At 45.9% G+C, this 8,368-nt stretch overlaps 1 pseudogene; it reads right to left on the bottom strand.

Moving 5' to 3' along the window:
- Window positions 1-431: 431 nt before the first annotated feature.
- On the bottom strand, window positions 432-522 carry LOC130294749 (U2 spliceosomal RNA; annotated as a pseudogene).
- Window positions 523-8,368: the final 7,846 nt, after the last annotated feature.

Genomic DNA, 8,368 nt, shown 5'->3' on the forward strand with positions numbered 1-8,368 from the left:
CACACACCTCTCCTAGACCGCTAAGAGGGACACCCAGAAGGGCTACCGCATCCTGACAAATCCTGTGGACACACAACACACAAAAAAAGACACAGTGAGACAAAAAGAAATAAATAAGTGAATGTGTGCAGACATCCGGCCGGATCTATTAAAATTTCTCTGATCCTCGCCAGAAGGCCGGGAATCAAGAGGTGAGTGCCACAAAGGTGAAGAATTCATGGTGCCCCTGCTTCAACTCAGTGAGTCTATCCTCCCGGTGAGTTTCGGCACCTCGAGGTCACCACTCCCCGAGGCACTAAAGTACCTCGGCTCTAGACCCTCTCAGCCTCATGGCGAGACCCGGAGGAAACAGGTCACATCGAGCTGATTCCTCAGAAACAGCCCCGGAACGCCCCGGTACACCTCCTCCCTACCATGCAGCACCCATCCCCACCAGCTCCACACTAGCGTCGCCTGCCACCAGCATTAAACTGATAAGAACAGATACTTCACTTGATCTTAGCCAAAAGGCCGAGAAGCGAAAGGCAGCTTGCGTTGACTTAATCAGGAATCAGCAATGTATTGCACCATTTAAGTCTATAGACCCATTGGCAACATGTCAGGCTGTACATGAGTGTTCCTTTTTGACATTTTGGTGGCAGACAGCCTGATGACACCTAATAAATATGGTCTGAATGCAGCCTAATTAGATATAAGGTCGGATAACACCTTCAGTTGTGAAAAACTATTCAGTGTGAGGAATGTCCGAAAATACAGGATGCCTGGAAGAGCTACATATAGAAACTAACGCTGTCTGCGCTTTACTTAACAAGGAATGAAGTGCCTGCCGTCTGATGATATTCATCCTTAATACAATATATTCACTAAAATGTGGTGAGCTCTCAATTCTCAAGTGGCTAATTCTCCTTGCGACAACCCTTTGAATGACACTTGTCACTCTTGATAAGTGTGGGATTACAAAAGAGAAATATGCTTCACAGCCAAGCGTTGCTTCTTTAATTGAGCAATTCCAAGGCCTATAAAACAACATTATATCACAAAATAAATCTATACATTATAGGTCTTTTATAGCGAGTAATGTAGATGTCCTCTCGGTGCCTTGTTGAACACTTGTCCTGTACCAAGGAAATCATCTTCTTTTTCATTGCTGACTCAGCCTAGGTGGCGCTGTTGCAACCTTGATATCTCCAGTTGGAAAATCATTTGCTACATCACCTCCCTATTTCCTCATGGATTGTAAGCTCTTGTGATCAGGATCCTCACTCCTCTTGTCTCCTCCTCATAGATTGTAAACTCTTGTGATCGGGATCCTCACTCCTCTTGTCTCCTCATAGATTGTAAGCTCTTGTGATCAGGATCCTCACTCCTCTTGTCTCCTCCTCATAGATTGTAAGCTCTTGTGATCAGGATCCTCATTCCTCATGTCTCCTCCTCATAGATTGTAAGCTCTTGTGATCAGGATCCTCACTCCTCTTGTCTGCTCCTCATAGATTATAAACTCTTGTGATCAGGATCCTCACTCCTCTTGTCTCCTCCTCATAGATTGTAAGCTCTTGTGATCAGGATCCTCACTCCTCTTGTCTCCTCCTCATAGATTGTAAGCTCTTGTGATCAGGATCCTCACTCCTCTTGTCTCCTCCTCATAGATTGTAAGCTCTTGTGATCAGGATCCTCGCTCCTCTTGTCTCCTCCTCCTCATAGATTGTAAGCTCTTGTGATCAGGATCCTCACTCCTCTTGTCTGCTCCTCATAGATTGTAAGCTCTTGTGATCAGGATCCTCACTCCTCTTGTCTCCTCCTCATAGATTATAAACTCTTGTGATCAGGATCCTCACTCCTCTTGTCTCCTCCTCATAGATTGTAAACTCTTGTGATCAGGATCCTCACTCCTCTTGTCTCCTCCTCATAGATTGTAAGCTCTTGTGATCAGGATCCTCACTCCTCTTGTCTCCTCCTCATAGATTATAAACTCTTGTGATCAGGATCCTCACTCCTCTTGTCTCCTCATAGATTATAAACTCTTGTGATCAGGATCCTCACTCCTCTTGTCTCCTCCTCCTCATAGATTGTAAGCTCTTGTGATCAGGATCCTCACTCCTCTTGTCTGCTCCTCATAGATTGTAAGCTCTTGTGATCAGGATCCTCACTCCTCTTGTCTCCTCCTCCTCATAGATTGTAAGCTCTTGTGATCAGGATCCTCACTCCTCTTGTCTCCTCCTCATAGATTATAAACTCTTGTGATCAGGATCCTCACTCCTCTTGTCTCCTCCTCATAGATTGTAAACTCTTGTGATCAGGATCCTCACTCCTCTTGTCTCCTCATAGATTATAAACTCTTGTGATCAGGATCCTCACTCCTCTTGTCTCCTCCTCATAGATTGTAAGCTCTTGTGATCAGGATCCTCACTCCTCTTGTCTCCTCCTCATAGATTATAAACTCTTGTGATCATAGCCTTTAGGGTAGGTACAGACTACGGAATCTCTGGGCAGAAAATTTCCGCCCGGAGATTACGAGTGCGGCCAGCGCTGACTGAATCAGTTGGCGCTAGGACCGTGCGGATACTGCAGTCTCCAATAGACTGCAATGTGTTCCGCGAGTATTTCTGCCTGAAGAAAGAGCAACGCCATTCTTCAGGCGGAAATTTCCAAGCGGATTTTCCGTTCACAAATTCCGCTTCACAAATTACGAAGTGTGAATCTGTGAACGGAAACCCATTCACTACACTATACATTTTAGCAAGCGGAATTTCTGCCTGCAATTTCAAAGCGGAATCCTGTGTCCTACCTATTTCCCCATAGATTGTAAGCTCTTGGATTAGGGCCCTTAAGCGATGTTCACATGTCAGAATGTCCATATTCTGCAGACTATGGGACCACTTGGGAATGCACCATCTCATAGACGGCTATGCATTCCGTGCAGAGTCCGCAGAAAGAATGGACACGTTCATTCTTTCTACGGACACCGCAGTTTGAATTTTCACACAACATGTTTCTGGCGCGGAAATTCTGCTATGTGCACAGCACAGCAGAATCCCACTGAAATCAATGGGACTCTGCTGCTGCAGAATTCTAATGCGGAATTCAACATGGATGTTCTGGCGTGTTAACATAGCCTTACTCTTAATGTCTTCTCGTTTCCTTATACATTGTCAGCTCTTGTGATCAGGGCCCTAAGGCCACGTTTACACGCTGGAATGTCTGCACGAAAAAATCTCAGTGCGGACATTCTGGAGAGTGCAGGCACCGTCATAATATGCCGGCACTAGGACCGCATAGGAATGCGCCGTCTCATAGACTTCTATGCATTCTGTGCAGTGTCTGCAGAAAAAAAAGACTTTCATTCTTTCTGCGGACACAGAAAACTGAATTTCCAGGCGGGAAACCTCTGGCACTGAAATTCCACTGTGTGTACAACGCAGCAGAATCCTGTTGAATTCAATGGGACTCTGCTGCAGCGGAATCTCCGTGCCAAATTCCAATGCAGAAGTCAGCACGGAAACTCCAACATGTGAACATGGCCTCACTTTTTATTTCTTCTCTTTATTTCCCCATAGATTGTAAGCTCTTGTGATCAGGGCCTTCACTCCTTTTGTTTAAAGGACATCTGTACTGCATGAATTTTACATATTCCTGTGCTGCAAAAAAAAAAAACTTTAACTCACCTTCCTACGTTCCCCCGTTGCTCCGGTACCGGCCTCACGGTCCTCCGCTGCGATCCTCTTGCTGCTTCCTGGGGACGTCACAGAGCCGTCAGGCGTATCACTGGCCGCAGCAATGTCCCGCCTCGGCAGGTGATAGGCTGAGCGCACTGTCATGTAAGGAGCCGGCCAGAGTGGGACATCGCTGCGGCCGGTGATACACTGACGCAAGAGGATCGCAGCGGAGGACTGTGAGGCCAGTACCGAAGCAACGGGGGAACGCAGGAAGGTGAGTTAAAGTTTATTTTGTTAATTTTTGCAGCCTGGGCACAGGAATATGTAAAATTCATGCAGTACAGATGTCCTTTAAGTTGTTAAAGGGGTTGTCTGATAAAAAAAATTAAAAAAAAATGTACCCCCTATCCACAAAATAGGGGATAAGTGTCTCAATTCCTGCGTCCCGGCAGTCAGAACTGCAGAACAGGGTCCCGTCTTTCAGAGAGAGTGCCGCTCCATTCATTGGGAATACACTTCCTCCATTCTCAGGATCCATACAGTCGCACAGTGTGAACTGAAGCAAATTAAGGGTACGTTCACACGTACAGGATCCTGCGCAGATTTGATGCGCAGGATTTGTAACTGCCGATTAGAAGCTGCGATCAGTCATTTAGTTTACATTGAAATCTGCAGCAGAAAATCCTGCGCATCAAATCTGCGTACGTGTGAACGTACCCTAAAGATGTATTCTCATCAAAAACGTTATCCTCTACCCACCGAACAGGGGATAATGGGCGAGATTTATCAAAACCTGTCCCGAGTAGTGTTGAGCGGCATAGGCCATATTCGAATTCGCGAATATTCGCGAATATATGGACGAATATTCGTCATATATTCGCGAATATTCGCATATTCGTTATATTCCCGTTTTATTTTCGCATATGCGAATATTCGCGCATGCGAAAATTAGCCTAAATGAATATTGGCATATACAAAGTTAACGCGTGCGTAAATTCGCATATGCGAAAATTAGCATATGCTAATTTTCGCATATGCTAATTTTCGCACGCCAGTCTCACACAGTAGTATTACAGCCTTCTTTACACCACACAAGCTGGAAGCAGAGAGGGGTGATCACTGTGATGTGTACTGTGAAGAAAAAAAAAAAAAAAAAAAACGAATATTCGTAATTACGAATATATAGCGCTATATTCGCGAAATTCGCGAATCCGCGAATATGCGATATTCGCGAATAATATTCGAATTGCGAATATTCGCGAGCAACACTAGTCCCGAGGAAAAGTTACTGAGTTGCCCATAGCAACCAATCAGATTGCGTCTTTCATTTTTAAAAAGGCATCTGCAAAGTGAAAGAAGCGATCTGATTGGTTGCTGTGGGCAACTCAGCAACTTTTCCTCTGGACAGGTTTTGATAAATTTCTCCCAGTGTGTCTCCAGCTGTTGCAAAACTAAAACTCCCAACATGCCCGGACAGCCAAATGCTGGGAATTGTAGTTTTGCAACAGCTGGAGACACACTGTTTGGAAAACACTGCGCTATATACACTATGGGAATGATTTATCAAAATCTGTCCCAGAGGAAAGGTTGCTGAGTTGTCCATAGCAACCAATCAGATCTCTTCTTTCATTTTTAACAAGGCCTCTGCAAAATGAAATAAGCGATCTGATTGGTTGCTATGGGCAACTCAGCAACTTTTCCTCTGGACAGGTTTTGATAAATCTCGCCCAGTGTGTCTCCAGCTGTTGCAAAACTAAAACTCCCAGCATGCCCGGACAGCCGTTGGCTGTCCGGGCATGCTGGGAGTTGTAGTTTTGCAACAGCTGGAGACACCCTGTTTGGAAAACACTGCGCTATCAACACTATGGGGACGATTTATCAAAACCTGTCCCAGAGGAAAGGTTGCTGAGTTGTCCATAGCAACCAATCAGATCTCTTCTTTCATTTTTAACAAGGCCTCTGCAAAATGAAATAAGCGATCTGATTGGTTGCTATGGGCAACTCAGCAACTTTTCCTCTGGACAGGTTTTGATAAATCTCGCCCAGTGTGTCTCCAGCTGTTGCAAAACTAAAACTCCCAGCATGCCCGGACAGCCGTTGGCTGTCCGGGCATGCTGGGAGTTGTAGTTTTGCAACAGCTGGAGACACCCTGTTTGGAAAACACTGCGCTATCAACACTATGGGGACGATTTATCAAAACCTGTCCCAGAGGAAAGGTTGCTGAGTTGCCCATAGCAACCAATCAGATCGCTTCTTTCACTTTTAACAAGGCCTCTGCAAAATGAAAGCAGCGATCTGATTGGTTGCTATGGGCAACTCAGCAACTTTTCCTCTGAACAGGTTTTGATAAATCTCCCCCCAATAACTTTTTGACAAAATACCTCTTTGATTCAGTTCACATTGTCCTTCTTTTTGCACTTTAATAGATAAAGACTATACGGTAGACCAGGATGTCAAACTGCAGACATCCAAATGTTGCAAAACTACAGCAGCTGTCTGGGCATGCTGGGAGTTGTAGTCCTGCAATATCAGGAGGTCCAGAGGACTACACCCAGACTGGATTGGTGCAGATATGTAATGGATTTAAAATAAAATAAAATTCACCTGTATGGTAAGATGCCCAATGCTGTAGGGCACTTTTTCCCAACTAGTGTTCCTCCAGCAGTTGCAAAACTACAACTCCCAGCATGCCCGGACAACCTTCGGCTGTCCGGGCATGCTGGAAGTTGTAGTTTTGCAGCAGCTGGAGGCACACTGGTTGGGAAACACTGCTGTAGGGATTCAGCTAGACTGATGCCAGGTGTCAAATGTATATAGGATACAATGATGGGTCTGTATTAAACACCAAAAATAGAAATAAAAGAATTCTGATGCCAGACACTGGAAATGCACTGGGGGTCATAATGTCAGTCAGTGACAACCCTCCCCCCCCCCCCCAAACCTGGAGCCCCCCAGCTGTTGCTAAACTACAACTCCCAGCATGCCCCGATAGTCGAATTATAGTTGCAAAAGCTGGAGCGATAACGCTGCGTGTGCACGATGTACAGACCACAGTTCCAACTAGCGTGTCTCCAGCTGTTGCAAAACTACAACTGCCAGCATGCCCGGACAGCCTGTAGTTTTGCAACAGCTGGAGGCACACTTGTAGGAGAAGCGCTTCTCTCGACAGACAGCAGTGAAGTGGAGCACAATCACATAGTGGTAAAGGCATGCTGGTGCTTGTAGTTCCCCAGCAGATTTCTGAGCATGCTGGGAGTTGTAGTTTTGCAACAGCTGGAGGCACACTGGTATGAGAAGCGCTTCTCTCGACAGACAGTGGAGCACGATCAAATAGTGATGAAGGCATACTGGTACTTGTAGTTCCCCAGCAGCTTTCTGGGCATGCTGGGAGTTGTAGTTTTGCAACAACTGGAGGCACACTGGTATGAGAATAGTGGTGAAGGCATGCTGGTACTTGTAGTATCCCAGAAGCTTTCTGGGCATGCTAAGAGTTATAGTTTTGCAACAGCTGGAGGCACACTTTCTGGGCATGCTGAGAGTTGTAATTTTGCAACAGCTGGAGGCACACTGGTATGAGAAGCGCTTCTCTCTACAGACAGTGGAGCGCGATCGCATAGTGGTGAAGGCATGCTGGTACTTGTAGTTCCCCAGCAGCTTTCTGGGCATGCTGAGATTTGTAATTTTAGAAGCAGTAAAAAACTAGAATTAGGGGGGCTCCCACTATATAAAATGTATAAATAGGTTATATATATATCAAGGTGATTTGTACTTTTGCAACAGCTGGAGGCACACTGGTATGAGAATAGTGGTGAAGGCATGCTGGTGCTTGTAGTTCCCCAGCAGCTTTCTGGGCATGCTGAGATTTGTAATTTTAGAAGCAGTAAAAAACTAGAATTAGGGGGGCTTGCACTATATAAAATATATAAATAGGTTATATATATATCAAGGTGATTTGTACTTTTGCAACAGCTGGAGGCACACTGGTATGAGAATAGTGGTGAAGGTATGCTGGTACTTGTAGTTCCCCAGCAGCTTTCTGGGCATGCTAAGAGTTGTAGTTTTGCAACAGCTGGAGGCACACCAGGATGAGAATAGTGGTGAAGGCATGCTGGTACTTGTAGTTCCCCAGAAGCTTTCTGGGCATGCTAAGAGTTGTAGTTTTGAAACAGCTGGAGGCACCCTGATATGAGAATAGTGGTGAAGGCATGCTGGTACTTGTAGTTCCCCAGCAGCTTTCTGGGCATGCTAAGAGTTGTAGTGTTGAAACAGATGGAGGCACCCTGATATGAGAATAGTGGTGAAGGCATGCTGGTACTTGTAGTATCCCAGCAGCTTTCTGGGAATGCTAAGAGTTGTAGTTTTGCAACAGCTGGAGGCACCCTGGTATGAGAATAGTGGTGAAGGCATGCTGGTACTTGTAGTTCCCCAGCAGCTTTCTGGGCATGCTAAGAGTTGTAGTGTTGAAACAGCTGGAGGCACCCTGATATGAGAATAGTGGTGAAGGCATGCTGGTACTTGTAGTATCCCAGCAGCTTTCTGGGCAAGCTGAGATTTGTAATTTTGCAACAGCTGGAGGCACCCTGGTATGAGAAGCGCTTCTCCCGACAGACAGTGGAGCACGATCGCATAGTGGTGCAGCCATGCTGGTACTTGTAGTTCCCCAGCAGGTGCACAAGCAGTGCGCGGCCGCTCAGGTGCGCCCCGTGTACTGTGCC

The sequence above is a fragment of the Hyla sarda genome, chromosome 10, assembly GCF_029499605.1.
Source record: "Hyla sarda isolate aHylSar1 chromosome 10, aHylSar1.hap1, whole genome shotgun sequence".
NCBI classification, from domain to species: Eukaryota; Metazoa; Chordata; class Amphibia; order Anura; family Hylidae; genus Hyla; species Hyla sarda.